The sequence below is a fragment of the Phyllobates terribilis genome, unplaced genomic scaffold (assembly GCF_046119375.1).
Source record: "Phyllobates terribilis strain yellow unplaced genomic scaffold, ASM4611937v1 Scaffold_11__3_contigs__length_659146591, whole genome shotgun sequence".
Lineage (NCBI taxonomy): Eukaryota > Metazoa > Chordata > Amphibia > Anura > Dendrobatidae > Phyllobates > Phyllobates terribilis.
The window spans coordinates 526398330-526413231 of NW_027362771.1; the positions used below are offsets into that span (position 1 = coordinate 526398330).

At 37.8% G+C, this 14902-nt stretch overlaps 18 non-coding genes across 18 annotated transcripts; all 18 read right to left on the bottom strand.

Moving 5' to 3' along the window:
* Nucleotides 1-852: 852 nt before the first annotated feature.
* On the bottom strand, nucleotides 853-925 carry TRNAR-CCU (transfer RNA arginine (anticodon CCU)). Its single transcript has one exon. It is a non-coding gene; the product is annotated as a tRNA-Arg (tRNA).
* Nucleotides 926-1393: 468 nt separating this feature from the next.
* On the bottom strand, nucleotides 1394-1486 carry TRNAI-UAU (transfer RNA isoleucine (anticodon UAU)). The gene is given in 2 exon segments: nucleotides 1394-1429; nucleotides 1449-1486. It is a non-coding gene; the product is annotated as a tRNA-Ile (tRNA).
* A 941-nt stretch (nucleotides 1487-2427) lies between these two features.
* TRNAR-CCU (transfer RNA arginine (anticodon CCU)) lies at nucleotides 2428-2500 on the bottom strand. Its single transcript has one exon. It is a non-coding gene; the product is annotated as a tRNA-Arg (tRNA).
* A 468-nt stretch (nucleotides 2501-2968) lies between these two features.
* On the bottom strand, nucleotides 2969-3061 carry TRNAI-UAU (transfer RNA isoleucine (anticodon UAU)). Its single transcript is given in 2 exon segments — nucleotides 2969-3004; nucleotides 3024-3061. It is a non-coding gene; the product is annotated as a tRNA-Ile (tRNA).
* Nucleotides 3062-3996: 935 nt separating this feature from the next.
* TRNAR-CCU (transfer RNA arginine (anticodon CCU)) lies at nucleotides 3997-4069 on the bottom strand. Its single transcript has one exon. It is a non-coding gene; the product is annotated as a tRNA-Arg (tRNA).
* Nucleotides 4070-4537: 468 nt separating this feature from the next.
* TRNAI-UAU (transfer RNA isoleucine (anticodon UAU)) lies at nucleotides 4538-4630 on the bottom strand. The gene is given in 2 exon segments: nucleotides 4538-4573; nucleotides 4593-4630. It is a non-coding gene; the product is annotated as a tRNA-Ile (tRNA).
* Nucleotides 4631-5571: 941 nt separating this feature from the next.
* Nucleotides 5572-5644, bottom strand: TRNAR-CCU (transfer RNA arginine (anticodon CCU)). Its single transcript has one exon. It is a non-coding gene; the product is annotated as a tRNA-Arg (tRNA).
* A 468-nt stretch (nucleotides 5645-6112) lies between these two features.
* On the bottom strand, nucleotides 6113-6205 carry TRNAI-UAU (transfer RNA isoleucine (anticodon UAU)). Its single transcript is given in 2 exon segments — nucleotides 6113-6148; nucleotides 6168-6205. It is a non-coding gene; the product is annotated as a tRNA-Ile (tRNA).
* Nucleotides 6206-7146: 941 nt separating this feature from the next.
* Nucleotides 7147-7219, bottom strand: TRNAR-CCU (transfer RNA arginine (anticodon CCU)). The gene has a single exon. It is a non-coding gene; the product is annotated as a tRNA-Arg (tRNA).
* A 468-nt stretch (nucleotides 7220-7687) lies between these two features.
* On the bottom strand, nucleotides 7688-7780 carry TRNAI-UAU (transfer RNA isoleucine (anticodon UAU)). The gene is given in 2 exon segments: nucleotides 7688-7723; nucleotides 7743-7780. It is a non-coding gene; the product is annotated as a tRNA-Ile (tRNA).
* Nucleotides 7781-8715: 935 nt separating this feature from the next.
* On the bottom strand, nucleotides 8716-8788 carry TRNAR-CCU (transfer RNA arginine (anticodon CCU)). Its single transcript has one exon. It is a non-coding gene; the product is annotated as a tRNA-Arg (tRNA).
* A 468-nt stretch (nucleotides 8789-9256) lies between these two features.
* Nucleotides 9257-9349, bottom strand: TRNAI-UAU (transfer RNA isoleucine (anticodon UAU)). The gene is given in 2 exon segments: nucleotides 9257-9292; nucleotides 9312-9349. It is a non-coding gene; the product is annotated as a tRNA-Ile (tRNA).
* Nucleotides 9350-10292: 943 nt separating this feature from the next.
* On the bottom strand, nucleotides 10293-10365 carry TRNAR-CCU (transfer RNA arginine (anticodon CCU)). Its single transcript has one exon. It is a non-coding gene; the product is annotated as a tRNA-Arg (tRNA).
* A 468-nt stretch (nucleotides 10366-10833) lies between these two features.
* On the bottom strand, nucleotides 10834-10926 carry TRNAI-UAU (transfer RNA isoleucine (anticodon UAU)). Its single transcript is given in 2 exon segments — nucleotides 10834-10869; nucleotides 10889-10926. It is a non-coding gene; the product is annotated as a tRNA-Ile (tRNA).
* A 935-nt stretch (nucleotides 10927-11861) lies between these two features.
* TRNAR-CCU (transfer RNA arginine (anticodon CCU)) lies at nucleotides 11862-11934 on the bottom strand. Its single transcript has one exon. It is a non-coding gene; the product is annotated as a tRNA-Arg (tRNA).
* Nucleotides 11935-12402: 468 nt separating this feature from the next.
* TRNAI-UAU (transfer RNA isoleucine (anticodon UAU)) lies at nucleotides 12403-12495 on the bottom strand. The gene is given in 2 exon segments: nucleotides 12403-12438; nucleotides 12458-12495. It is a non-coding gene; the product is annotated as a tRNA-Ile (tRNA).
* Nucleotides 12496-13438: 943 nt separating this feature from the next.
* TRNAR-CCU (transfer RNA arginine (anticodon CCU)) lies at nucleotides 13439-13511 on the bottom strand. Its single transcript has one exon. It is a non-coding gene; the product is annotated as a tRNA-Arg (tRNA).
* Nucleotides 13512-13979: 468 nt separating this feature from the next.
* On the bottom strand, nucleotides 13980-14072 carry TRNAI-UAU (transfer RNA isoleucine (anticodon UAU)). The gene is given in 2 exon segments: nucleotides 13980-14015; nucleotides 14035-14072. It is a non-coding gene; the product is annotated as a tRNA-Ile (tRNA).
* Nucleotides 14073-14902: the final 830 nt, after the last annotated feature.

Sequence of the window (14902 nt, forward strand, 5' to 3'; positions counted from 1 at the left end):
ACAGGTTTTGTGGGGTTTTATTGGAATGTTTTGAGAATAGATATATTAGCATAATACAATCGTTATTACAAATAAAAATTAGACATTTTAGAATTTGTACACTGGCCGCTGGGTCTTTATCAACTCAAACATTCTGTTTTTTTTAAGGAAATGCACATGTGCGTTTGCTGCAATGAACAGACTTTGACACTTTATTTTGTATTGAAGCATCTAATGAGCGTGTGCACAAATTCTTAGGAATTCAGGGGCTGCAGGGTCAGCTGTGACATCACGGCCAGCTGTGACATCACCTTTTGTGATTCCTAGATCCTGTGTTAACAGCTGTGTACAGAGGTGCTATCAGTCATTATAACCCTACCTCTGATATTAAGAAAACGGCTTTAGAAGGACAGCCCCAGTAGCCAGTGTGAAAATTGCAAGATTATTAATTTTGTTTTTTAATAAAGAGCATTACATGAAAAAAATTGTCAAAAATGACATATATATATATATATATATATACATACTTTGTTTTACATTTATTATTTTATATTTTGATATTTAAAATATTGTTTGTTTAAATGCATAGCCATAGCTTAGTAGAAAGTATACTCTTTGGTATTTGGGGCATGAATGAAGATGAAAGCAATGGACTGTGTGTTTTAACAAGATGCTATATTTTGCCGCCCTACAAAGTAGATACTACTCTGTTGCACGTTAACACTTCTCTCAGTACATGGAAATGATCTTTCGAAAAGGGCAGAGGTTTGCAAGAACTAATTTACAGGCAAACAAGACTGTATGGCAGTCAAATAGTTGTCATCTTCACCCTAAACTTTCCATGAGGTGTTGTTGAAAATGGAGCTCAACAAGCACCCCGGATGGGACTCGAACCCACAATCCCTGGCTTAGGAGGCCAGTGCCTTATCCATTAGGCCACCGGGGCAGCACGAGCAAGTGTTGACATTGCGCATTGCTGTTCCCTAACAGTGAAGCGATCATTTTTGATTGAGTTCTCAAGAATGATCTTGTAAGTTTGAACTCCAACTTGAAAAGATCCATAAGCACATGCATCTTTATTTTAGATGAGAGCAAGGGCTACCTTTGGAGGGTGGTTTTTATCTCTTAGCCAGTGTACATTATTAATGCCGATGAAGGAAAGTATATTGGACAGCCAGAAGCCTTAAAAACGAAATATATCTTCCACATTTCCCTTTCAATCACGGTACTAGATTATGGTGGGACTTACAAGACTTTTCGAACCTGCGGCAATTTTTAAAAAAAAAATACCGCAAAAAACAAAGAGCTCTTTGGAATTTCTCTCTTAATCATGGGACTAGATCGTCGACGGGTTCAAGACACTTTGCCCAACTACTTCAGTAGTAAAAAATACTAAAGGAAGGCAAGAAACAAATGCTCCAGGTGAGGGTTGAACTCACAACCTCGGCATTGCTCAACAGTTACTGCTTTATAAGTACCGCGCGCTGACCGATTGCGCCACTGGAGCCGTCGTGGTAGAGCCGTACAGCATAAAGAAAGAAATAAGATCAATTTGAATGGGAATGTTTCTTCACTAAATTAACTTTTGTTGAAAACAGGTTTTGTGGGGTTTTATTGGAATGTTTTGAGAATAGATATATTAGCATAATACAATCGTTATTACAAATAAAAATTAGACATTTTAGAATTTGTACACTGGCCGCTGGGTCTTTATCAACTCAAACATTCTGTTTTTTTTAAGGAAATGCACATGTGCGTTTGCTGCAATGAACAGACTTTGACACTTTATTTTGTATTGAAGCATCTAATGAGCGTGTGCACAAATTCTTAGGAATTCAGGGGCTGCAGGGTCAGCTGTGACATCACGGCCAGCTGTGACATCACCTTTTGTGATTCCTAGATCCTGTGTTAACAGCTGTGTACAGAGGTGCTATCAGTCATTATAACCCTACCTCTGATATTAAGAAAACGGCTTTAGAAGGACAGCCCCAGTAGCCAGTGTGAAAATTGCAAGATTATTAATTTTGTTTTTTAATAAAGAGCATTACATGAAAAAAATTGTCAAAAATGACATATATATATATATATATATATATACATACTTTGTTTTACATTTATTATTTTATATTTTGATATTTAAAATATTGTTTGTTTAAATGCATAGCCATAGCTTAGTAGAAAGTATACTCTTTGGTATTTGGGGCATGAATGAAGATGAAAGCAATGGACTGTGTGTTTTAACAAGATGCTATATTTTGCCGCCCTACAAAGTAGATACTACTCTGTTGCACGTTAACACTTCTCTCAGTACATGGAAATGATCTTTCGAAAAGGGCAGAGGTTTGCAAGAACTAATTTACAGGCAAACAAGACTGTATGGCAGTCAAATAGTTGTCATCTTCACCCTAAACTTTCCATGAGGTGTTGTTGAAAATGGAGCTCAACAAGCACCCCGGATGGGACTCGAACCCACAATCCCTGGCTTAGGAGGCCAGTGCCTTATCCATTAGGCCACCGGGGCAGCACGAGCAAGTGTTGACATTGCGCATTGCTGTTCCCTAACAGTGAAGCGATCATTTTTGATTGAGTTCTCAAGAATGATCTTGTAAGTTTGAACTCCAACTTGAAAAGATCCATAAGCACATGCATCTTTATTTTAGATGAGAGCAAGGGCTACCTTTGGAGGGTGGTTTTTATCTCTTAGCCAGTGTACATTATTAATGCCGATGAAGGAAAGTATATTGGACAGCCAGAAGCCTTAAAAACGAAATATATCTTCCACATTTCCCTTTCAATCACGGTACTAGATTATGGTGGGACTTACAAGACTTTTCGAACCTGCGGCAATTTTTAAAAAAAAAATACCGCAAAAAACAAAGAGCTCTTTGGAATTTCTTTCTTAATCATGGGACTAGATCGTCGACGGGTTCAAGACACTTTGCCCAACTACTTCAGTAGTAAAAAATACTAAAGGAAGGCAAGAAACAAATGCTCCAGGTGAGGGTTGAACTCACAACCTCGGCATTGCTCAACAGTTACTGCTTTATAAGTACCGCGCGCTGACCGATTGCGCCACTGGAGCCGTCGTGGTAGAGCCGTACAGCATAAAGAAAGAAATAAGATCAATTTGAATGGGAATGTTTCTTCACTAAATTAACTTTTGTTGAAAACAGGTTTTGTGGGGTTTTATTGGAATGTTTTGAGAATAGATATATTAGCATAATACAATCGTTATTACAAATAAAAATTAGACATTTTAGAATTTGTACACTGGCCGCTGGGTCTTTATCAACTCAAACATTCTGTTTTTTTTAAGGAAATGCACATGTGCGTTTGCTGCAATGAACAGACTTTGACACTTTATTTTGTATTGAAGCATCTAATGAGCGTGTGCACAAATTCTTAGGAATTCAGGGGCTGCAGGGTCAGCTGTGACATCACGGCCAGCTGTGACATCACCTTTTGTGATTCCTAGATCCTGTGTTAACAGCTGTGTACAGAGGTGCTATCAGTCATTATAACCCTACCTCTGATATTAAGAAAACGGCTTTAGAAGGACAGCCCCAGTAGCCAGTGTGAAAATTGCAAGATTATTAATTTTGTTTTTTAATAAAGAGCATTACATGAAAAAAATTGTCAAAAATGACATATATATATATATATATACATACTTTGTTTTACATTTATTATTTTATATTTTGATATTTAAAATATTGTTTGTTTAAATGCATAGCCATAGCTTAGTAGAAAGTATACTCTTTGGTATTTGGGGCATGAATGAAGATGAAAGCAATGGACTGTGTGTTTTAACAAGATGCTATATTTTGCCGCCCTACAAAGTAGATACTACTCTGTTGCACGTTAACACTTCTCTCAGTACATGGAAATGATCTTTCGAAAAGGGCAGAGGTTTGCAAGAACTAATTTACAGGCAAACAAGACTGTATGGCAGTCAAATAGTTGTCATCTTCACCCTAAACTTTCCATGAGGTGTTGTTGAAAATGGAGCTCAACAAGCACCCCGGATGGGACTCGAACCCACAATCCCTGGCTTAGGAGGCCAGTGCCTTATCCATTAGGCCACCGGGGCAGCACGAGCAAGTGTTGACATTGCGCATTGCTGTTCCCTAACAGTGAAGCGATCATTTTTGATTGAGTTATCAAGAATGATCTTGTAAGTTTGAACTCCAACTTGAAAAGATCCATAAGCACATGCATCTTTATTTTAGATGAGAGCAAGGGCTACCTTTGGAGGGTGGTTTTTATCTCTTAGCCAGTGTACATTATTAATGCCGATGAAGGAAAGTATATTGGACAGCCAGAAGCCTTAAAAACGAAATATATCTTCCACATTTCCCTTTCAATCACGGTACTAGATTATGGTGGGACTTACAAGACTTTTCGAACCTGCGGCAATTTTTAAAAAAAAAATACCGCAAAAAACAAAGAGCTCTTTGGAATTTCTCTCTTAATCATGGGACTAGATCGTCGACGGGTTCAAGACACTTTGCCCAACTACTTCAGTAGTAAAAAATACTAAAGGAAGGCAAGAAACAAATGCTCCAGGTGAGGGTTGAACTCACAACCTCGGCATTGCTCAACAGTTACTGCTTTATAAGTACCGCGCGCTGACCGATTGCGCCACTGGAGCCGTCGTGGTAGAGCCGTACAGCATAAAGAAAGAAATAAGATCAATTTGAATGGGAATGTTTCTTCACTAAATTAACTTTTGTTGAAAACAGGTTTTGTGGGGTTTTATTGGAATGTTTTGAGAATAGATATATTAGCATAATACAATCGTTATTACAAATAAAAATTAGACATTTTAGAATTTGTACACTGGCCGCTGGGTCTTTATCAACTCAAACATTCTGTTTTTTTTAAGGAAATGCACATGTGCGTTTGCTGCAATGAACAGACTTTGACACTTTATTTTGTATTGAAGCATCTAATGAGCGTGTGCACAAATTCTTAGGAATTCAGGGGCTGCAGGGTCAGCTGTGACATCACGGCCAGCTGTGACATCACCTTTTGTGATTCCTAGATCCTGTGTTAACAGCTGTGTACAGAGGTGCTATCAGTCATTATAACCCTACCTCTGATATTAAGAAAACGGCTTTAGAAGGACAGCCCCAGTAGCCAGTGTGAAAATTGCAAGATTATTAATTTTGTTTTTTAATAAAGAGCATTACATGAAAAAAATTGTCAAAAATGACATATATATATATATATATATATATACATACTTTGTTTTACATTTATTATTTTATATTTTGATATTTAAAATATTGTTTGTTTAAATGCATAGCCATAGCTTAGTAGAAAGTATACTCTTTGGTATTTGGGGCATGAATGAAGATGAAAGCAATGGACTGTGTGTTTTAACAAGATGCTATATTTTGCCGCCCTACAAAGTAGATACTACTCTGTTGCACGTTAACACTTCTCTCAGTACATGGAAATGATCTTTCGAAAAGGGCAGAGGTTTGCAAGAACTAATTTACAGGCAAACAAGACTGTATGGCAGTCAAATAGTTGTCATCTTCACCCTAAACTTTCCATGAGGTGTTGTTGAAAATGGAGCTCAACAAGCACCCCGGATGGGACTCGAACCCACAATCCCTGGCTTAGGAGGCCAGTGCCTTATCCATTAGGCCACCGGGGCAGCACGAGCAAGTGTTGACATTGCGCATTGCTGTTCCCTAACAGTGAAGCGATCATTTTTGATTGAGTTCTCAAGAATGATCTTGTAAGTTTGAACTCCAACTTGAAAAGATCCATAAGCACATGCATCTTTATTTTAGATGAGAGCAAGGGCTACCTTTGGAGGGTGGTTTTTATCTCTTAGCCAGTGTACATTATTAATGCCGATGAAGGAAAGTATATTGGACAGCCAGAAGCCTTAAAAACGAAATATATCTTCCACATTTCCCTTTCAATCACGGTACTAGATTATGGTGGGACTTACAAGACTTTTCGAACCTGCGGCAATTTTTAAAAAAAAAATACCGCAAAAAACAAAGAGCTCTTTGGAATTTCTCTCTTAATCATGGGACTAGATCGTCGACGGGTTCAAGACACTTTGCCCAACTACTTCAGTAGTAAAAAATACTAAAGGAAGGCAAGAAACAAATGCTCCAGGTGAGGGTTGAACTCACAACCTCGGCATTGCTCAACAGTTACTGCTTTATAAGTACCGCGCGCTGACCGATTGCGCCACTGGAGCCGTCGTGGTAGAGCCGTACAGCATAAAGAAAGAAATAAGATCAATTTGAATGGGAATGTTTCTTCACTAAATTAACTTTTGTTGAAAACAGGTTTTGTGGGGTTTTATTGGAATGTTTTGAGAATAGATATATTAGCATAATACAATCGTTATTACAAATAAAAATTAGACATTTTAGAATTTGTACACTGGCCGCTGGGTCTTTATCAACTCAAACATTCTGTTTTTTTTAAGGAAATGCACATGTGCGTTTGCTGCAATGAACAGACTTTGACACTTTATTTTGTATTGAAGCATCTAATGAGCGTGTGCACAAATTCTTAGGAATTCAGGGGCTGCAGGGTCAGCTGTGACATCACGGCCAGCTGTGACATCACCTTTTGTGATTCCTAGATCCTGTGTTAACAGCTGTGTACAGAGGTGCTATCAGTCATTATAACCCTACCTCTGATATTAAGAAAACGGCTTTAGAAGGACAGCCCCAGTAGCCAGTGTGAAAATTGCAAGATTATTAATTTTGTTTTTTAATAAAGAGCATTACATGAAAAAAATTGTCAAAAATGACATATATATATATATATATATATATACATACTTTGTTTTACATTTATTATTTTATATTTTGATATTTAAAATATTGTTTGTTTAAATGCATAGCCATAGCTTAGTAGAAAGTATACTCTTTGGTATTTGGGGCATGAATGAAGATGAAAGCAATGGACTGTGTGTTTTAACAAGATGCTATATTTTGCCGCCCTACAAAGTAGATACTACTCTGTTGCACGTTAACACTTCTCTCAGTACATGGAAATGATCTTTCGAAAAGGGCAGAGGTTTGCAAGAACTAATTTACAGGCAAACAAGACTGTATGGCAGTCAAATAGTTGTCATCTTCACCCTAAACTTTCCATGAGGTGTTGTTGAAAATGGAGCTCAACAAGCACCCCGGATGGGACTCGAACCCACAATCCCTGGCTTAGGAGGCCAGTGCCTTATCCATTAGGCCACCGGGGCAGCACGAGCAAGTGTTGACATTGCGCATTGCTGTTCCCTAACAGTGAAGCGATCATTTTTGATTGAGTTCTCAAGAATGATCTTGTAAGTTTGAACTCCAACTTGAAAAGATCCATAAGCACATGCATCTTTATTTTAGATGAGAGCAAGGGCTACCTTTGGAGGGTGGTTTTTATCTCTTAGCCAGTGTACATTATTAATGCCGATGAAGGAAAGTATATTGGACAGCCAGAAGCCTTAAAAACGAAATATATCTTCCACATTTCCCTTTCAATCACGGTACTAGATTATGGTGGGACTTACAAGACTTTTCGAACCTGCGGCAATTTTTAAAAAAAAAATACCGCAAAAAACAAAGAGCTCTTTGGAATTTCTTTCTTAATCATGGGACTAGATCGTCGACGGGTTCAAGACACTTTGCCCAACTACTTCAGTAGTAAAAAATACTAAAGGAAGGCAAGAAACAAATGCTCCAGGTGAGGGTTGAACTCACAACCTCGGCATTGCTCAACAGTTACTGCTTTATAAGTACCGCGCGCTGACCGATTGCGCCACTGGAGCCGTCGTGGTAGAGCCGTACAGCATAAAGAAAGAAATAAGATCAATTTGAATGGGAATGTTTCTTCACTAAATTAACTTTTGTTGAAAACAGGTTTTGTGGGGTTTTATTGGAATGTTTTGAGAATAGATATATTAGCATAATACAATCGTTATTACAAATAAAAATTAGACATTTTAGAATTTGTACACTGGCCGCTGGGTCTTTATCAACTCAAACATTCTGTTTTTTTTAAGGAAATGCACATGTGCGTTTGCTGCAATGAACAGACTTTGACACTTTATTTTGTATTGAAGCATCTAATGAGCGTGTGCACAAATTCTTAGGAATTCAGGGGCTGCAGGGTCAGCTGTGACATCACGGCCAGCTGTGACATCACCTTTTGTGATTCCTAGATCCTGTGTTAACAGCTGTGTACAGAGGTGCTATCAGTCATTATAACCCTACCTCTGATATTAAGAAAACGGCTTTAGAAGGACAGCCCCAGTAGCCAGTGTGAAAATTGCAAGATTATTAATTTTGTTTTTTAATAAAGAGCATTACATGAAAAAAATTGTCAAAAATGACATATATATATATATATATACATACTTTGTTTTACATTTATTATTTTATATTTTGATATTTAAAATATTGTTTGTTTAAATGCATAGCCATAGCTTAGTAGAAAGTATACTCTTTGGTATTTGGGGCATGAATGAAGATGAAAGCAATGGACTGTGTGTTTTAACAAGATGCTATATTTTGCCGCCCTACAAAGTAGATACTACTCTGTTGCACGTTAACACTTCTCTCAGTACATGGAAATGATCTTTCGAAAAGGGCAGAGGTTTGCAAGAACTAATTTACAGGCAAACAAGACTGTATGGCAGTCAAATAGTTGTCATCTTCACCCTAAACTTTCCATGAGGTGTTGTTGAAAATGGAGCTCAACAAGCACCCCGGATGGGACTCGAACCCACAATCCCTGGCTTAGGAGGCCAGTGCCTTATCCATTAGGCCACCGGGGCAGCACGAGCAAGTGTTGACATTGCGCATTGCTGTTCCCTAACAGTGAAGCGATCATTTTTGATTGAGTTATCAAGAATGATCTTGTAAGTTTGAACTCCAACTTGAAAAGATCCATAAGCACATGCATCTTTATTTTAGATGAGAGCAAGGGCTACCTTTGGAGGGTGGTTTTTATCTCTTAGCCAGTGTACATTATTAATGCCGATGAAGGAAAGTATATTGGACAGCCAGAAGCCTTAAAAACGAAATATATCTTCCACATTTCCCTTTCAATCACGGTACTAGATTATGGTGGGACTTACAAGACTTTTCGAACCTGCGGCAATTTTTAAAAAAAAAATACCGCAAAAAACAAAGAGCTCTTTGGAATTTCTCTCTTAATCATGGGACTAGATCGTCGACGGGTTCAAGACACTTTGCCCAACTACTTCAGTAGTAAAAAATACTAAAGGAAGGCAAGAAACAAATGCTCCAGGTGAGGGTTGAACTCACAACCTCGGCATTGCTCAACAGTTACTGCTTTATAAGTACCGCGCGCTGACCGATTGCGCCACTGGAGCCGTCGTGGTAGAGCCGTACAGCATAAAGAAAGAAATAAGATCAATTTGAATGGGAATGTTTCTTCACTAAATTAACTTTTGTTGAAAACAGGTTTTGTGGGGTTTTATTGGAATGTTTTGAGAATAGATATATTAGCATAATACAATCGTTATTACAAATAAAAATTAGACATTTTAGAATTTGTACACTGGCCGCTGGGTCTTTATCAACTCAAACATTCTGTTTTTTTTAAGGAAATGCACATGTGCGTTTGCTGCAATGAACAGACTTTGACACTTTATTTTGTATTGAAGCATCTAATGAGCGTGTGCACAAATTCTTAGGAATTCAGGGGCTGCAGGGTCAGCTGTGACATCACGGCCAGCTGTGACATCACCTTTTGTGATTCCTAGATCCTGTGTTAACAGCTGTGTACAGAGGTGCTATCAGTCATTATAACCCTACCTCTGATATTAAGAAAACGGCTTTAGAAGGACAGCCCCAGTAGCCAGTGTGAAAATTGCAAGATTATTAATTTTGTTTTTTAATAAAGAGCATTACATGAAAAAAATTGTCAAAAATGACATATATATATATATATATATATATATACATACTTTGTTTTACATTTATTATTTTATATTTTGATATTTAAAATATTGTTTGTTTAAATGCATAGCCATAGCTTAGTAGAAAGTATACTCTTTGGTATTTGGGGCATGAATGAAGATGAAAGCAATGGACTGTGTGTTTTAACAAGATGCTATATTTTGCCGCCCTACAAAGTAGATACTACTCTGTTGCACGTTAACACTTCTCTCAGTACATGGAAATGATCTTTCGAAAAGGGCAGAGGTTTGCAAGAACTAATTTACAGGCAAACAAGACTGTATGGCAGTCAAATAGTTGTCATCTTCACCCTAAACTTTCCATGAGGTGTTGTTGAAAATGGAGCTCAACAAGCACCCCGGATGGGACTCGAACCCACAATCCCTGGCTTAGGAGGCCAGTGCCTTATCCATTAGGCCACCGGGGCAGCACGAGCAAGTGTTGACATTGCGCATTGCTGTTCCCTAACAGTGAAGCGATCATTTTTGATTGAGTTCTCAAGAATGATCTTGTAAGTTTGAACTCCAACTTGAAAAGATCCATAAGCACATGCATCTTTATTTTAGATGAGAGCAAGGGCTACCTTTGGAGGGTGGTTTTTATCTCTTAGCCAGTGTACATTATTAATGCCGATGAAGGAAAGTATATTGGACAGCCAGAAGCCTTAAAAACGAAATATATCTTCCACATTTCCCTTTCAATCACGGTACTAGATTATGGTGGGACTTACAAGACTTTTCGAACCTGCGGCAATTTTTAAAAAAAAAATACCGCAAAAAACAAAGAGCTCTTTGGAATTTCTTTCTTAATCATGGGACTAGATCGTCGACGGGTTCAAGACACTTTGCCCAACTACTTCAGTAGTAAAAAATACTAAAGGAAGGCAAGAAACAAATGCTCCAGGTGAGGGTTGAACTCACAACCTCGGCATTGCTCAACAGTTACTGCTTTATAAGTACCGCGCGCTGACCGATTGCGCCACTGGAGCCGTCGTGGTAGAGCCGTACAGCATAAAGAAAGAAATAAGATCAATTTGAATGGGAATGTTTCTTCACTAAATTAACTTTTGTTGAAAACAGGTTTTGTGGGGTTTTATTGGAATGTTTTGAGAATAGATATATTAGCATAATACAATCGTTATTACAAATAAAAATTAGACATTTTAGAATTTGTACACTGGCCGCTGGGTCTTTATCAACTCAAACATTCTGTTTTTTTTAAGGAAATGCACATGTGCGTTTGCTGCAATGAACAGACTTTGACACTTTATTTTGTATTGAAGCATCTAATGAGCGTGTGCACAAATTCTTAGGAATTCAGGGGCTGCAGGGTCAGCTGTGACATCACGGCCAGCTGTGACATCACCTTTTGTGATTCCTAGATCCTGTGTTAACAGCTGTGTACAGAGGTGCTATCAGTCATTATAACCCTACCTCTGATATTAAGAAAACGGCTTTAGAAGGACAGCCCCAGTAGCCAGTGTGAAAATTGCAAGATTATTAATTTTGTTTTTTAATAAAGAGCATTACATGAAAAAAATTGTCAAAAATGACATATATATATATATATATACATACTTTGTTTTACATTTATTATTTTATATTTTGATATTTAAAATATTGTTTGTTTAAATGCATAGCCATAGCTTAGTAGAAAGTATACTCTTTGGTATTTGGGGCATGAATGAAGATGAAAGCAATGGACTGTGTGTTTTAACAAGATGCTATATTTTGCCGCCCTACAAAGTAGATACTACTCTGTTGCACGTTAACACTTCTCTCAGTACATGGAAATGATCTTTCGAAAAGGGCAGAGGTTTGCAAGAACTAATTTACAGGCAAACAAGACTGTATGGCAGTCAAATAGTTGTCATCTTCACCCTAAACTTTCCATGAGGTGTTGTTGAAAATGGAGCTCAACAAGCACCCCGGATGGGACTCGAACCCACAATCCCTGGCTTAGGAGGCCAGTGCCTTATCCATTAGGCCACCGGGGCAGCACGAGCAAGTGTTGACATTGCGCATTGCTGTTCCCTAACAGTGAAGCGATCATTTTTGATTGAGTTATCAAGAATGATCTTGTAAGTTTGAACTCCAACTTGAAAAGATCCATAAGCACATGCATCTTTATTTTAGATGAGAGCAAGGGCTACCTTTGGAGGGTGGTTTTTATCTCTTAGCCAGTGTACATTATTAATGCCGATGAAGGAAAGTATATTGGACAGCCAGAAGCCTTAAAAACGAAATATATCTTCCACATTTCCCTTTCAATCACGGTACTAGATTATGGTGGGACTTACAAGACTTTTCGAACCTGCGGCAATTTTTAAAAAAAAAATACCGCAAAAAACAAAGAGCTCTTTGGAATTTCTCTCTTAATCATGGGACTAGATCGTCGACGGGTTCAAGACACTTTGCCCAACTACTTCAGTAGTAAAAAATACTAAAGGAAGGCAAGAAACAAATGCTCCAGGTGAGGGTTGAACTCACAACCTCGGCATTGCTCAACAGTTACTGCTTTATAAGTACCGCGCGCTGACCGATTGCGCCACTGGAGCCGTCGTGGTAGAGCCGTACAGCATAAAGAAAGAAATAAGATCAATTTGAATGGGAATGTTTCTTCACTAAATTAACTTTTGTTGAAAACAGGTTTTGTGGGGTTTTATTGGAATGTTTTGAGAATAGATATATTAGCATAATACAATCGTTATTACAAATAAAAATTAGACATTTTAGAATTTGTACACTGGCCGCTGGGTCTTTATCAACTCAAACATTCTGTTTTTTTTAAGGAAATGCACATGTGCGTTTGCTGCAATGAACAGACTTTGACACTTTATTTTGTATTGAAGCATCTAATGAGCGTGTGCACAAATTCTTAGGAATTCAGGGGCTGCAGGGTCAGCTGTGACATCACGGCCAGCTGTGACATCACCTTTTGTGATTCCTAGATCCTGTGTTAACAGCTGTGTACAGAGGTGCTATCAGTCATTATAACCCTACCTCTGATATTAAGAAAACGGCTTTAGAAGGACAGCCCCAGTAGCCAGTGTGAAAATTGCAAGATTATTAATTTTGTTTTTTAATAAAGAGCATTACATGAAAAAAATTGTCAAAAATGACATATATATATATATATATATATATATACATACTTTGTTTTACATTTATTATTTTATATTTTGATATTTAAAATATTGTTTGTTTAAATGCATAGCCATAGCTTAGTAGAAAGTATACTCTTTGGTATTTGGGGCATGAATGAAGATGAAAGCAATGGACTGTGTGTTTTAACAAGATGCTATATTTTGCCGCCCTACAAAGTAGATACTACTCTGTTGCACGTTAACACTTCTCTCAGTACATGGAAATGATCTTTCGAAAAGGGCAGAGGTTTGCAAGAACTAATTTACAGGCAAACAAGACTGTATGGCAGTCAAATAGTTGTCATCTTCACCCTAAACTTTCCATGAGGTGTTGTTGAAAATGGAGCTCAACAAGCACCCCGGATGGGACTCGAACCCACAATCCCTGGCTTAGGAGGCCAGTGCCTTATCCATTAGGCCACCGGGGCAGCACGAGCAAGTGTTGACATTGCGCATTGCTGTTCCCTAACAGTGAAGCAATCATTTTTGATTGAGTTCTCAAGAATGATCTTGTAAGTTTGAACTCCAACTTGAAAAGATCCATAAGCACATGCATCTTTATTTTAGATGAGAGCAAGGGCTACCTTTGGAGGGTGGTTTTTATCTCTTAGCCAGTGTACATTATTAATGCCGATGAAGGAAAGTATATTGGACAGCCAGAAGCCTTAAAAACGAAATATATCTTCCACATTTCCCTTTCAATCACGGTACTAGATTATGGTGGGACTTACAAGACTTTTCGAACCTGCGGCAATTTTTAAAAAAAAAATACCGCAAAAAACAAAGAGCTCTTTGGAATTTCTCTCTTAATCATGGGACTAGATCGTCGACGGGTTCAAGACACTTTGCCCAACTACTTCAGTAGTAAAAAATACTAAAGGAAGGCAAGAAACAAATGCTCCAGGTGAGGGTTGAACTCACAACCTCGGCATTGCTCAACAGTTACTGCTTTATAAGTACCGCGCGCTGACCGATTGCGCCACTGGAGCCGTCGTGGTAGAGCCGTACAGCATAAAGAAAGAAATAAGATCAATTTGAATGGGAATGTTTCTTCACTAAATTAACTTTTGTTGAAAACAGGTTTTGTGGGGTTTTATTGGAATGTTTTGAGAATAGATATATTAGCATAATACAATCGTTATTACAAATAAAAATTAGACATTTTAGAATTTGTACACTGGCCGCTGGGTCTTTATCAACTCAAACATTCTGTTTTTTTTAAGGAAATGCACATGTGCGTTTGCTGCAATGAACAGACTTTGACACTTTATTTTGTATTGAAGCATCTAATGAGCGTGTGCACAAATTCTTAGGAATTCAGGGGCTGCAGGGTCAGCTGTGACATCACGGCCAGCTGTGACATCACCTTTTGTGATTCCTAGATCCTGTGTTAACAGCTGTGTACAGAGGTGCTATCAGTCATTATAACCCTACCTCTGATATTAAGAAAACGGCTTTAGAAGGACAGCCCCAGTAGCCAGTGTGAAAATTGCAAGATTATTAATTTTGTTTTTTAATAAAGAGCATTACATGAAAAAAATTGTCAAAAATGACATATATATATATATATATACATACTTTGTTTTACATTTATTATTTTATATTTTGATATTTAAAATATTGTTTGTTTAAATGCATAGCCATAGCTTAGTAGAAAGTATACTCTTTGGTATTTGGGGCATGAATGAAGATGAAAGCAATGGACTGTGTGTTTTAACAAGATGCTATATTTTGCCGCCCTACAAAGTAGATACTACTCTGTTGCACGTTAACACTTCTCTCAGTACATGGAAATGATCTTTCGAAAAGGGCAGAGGTT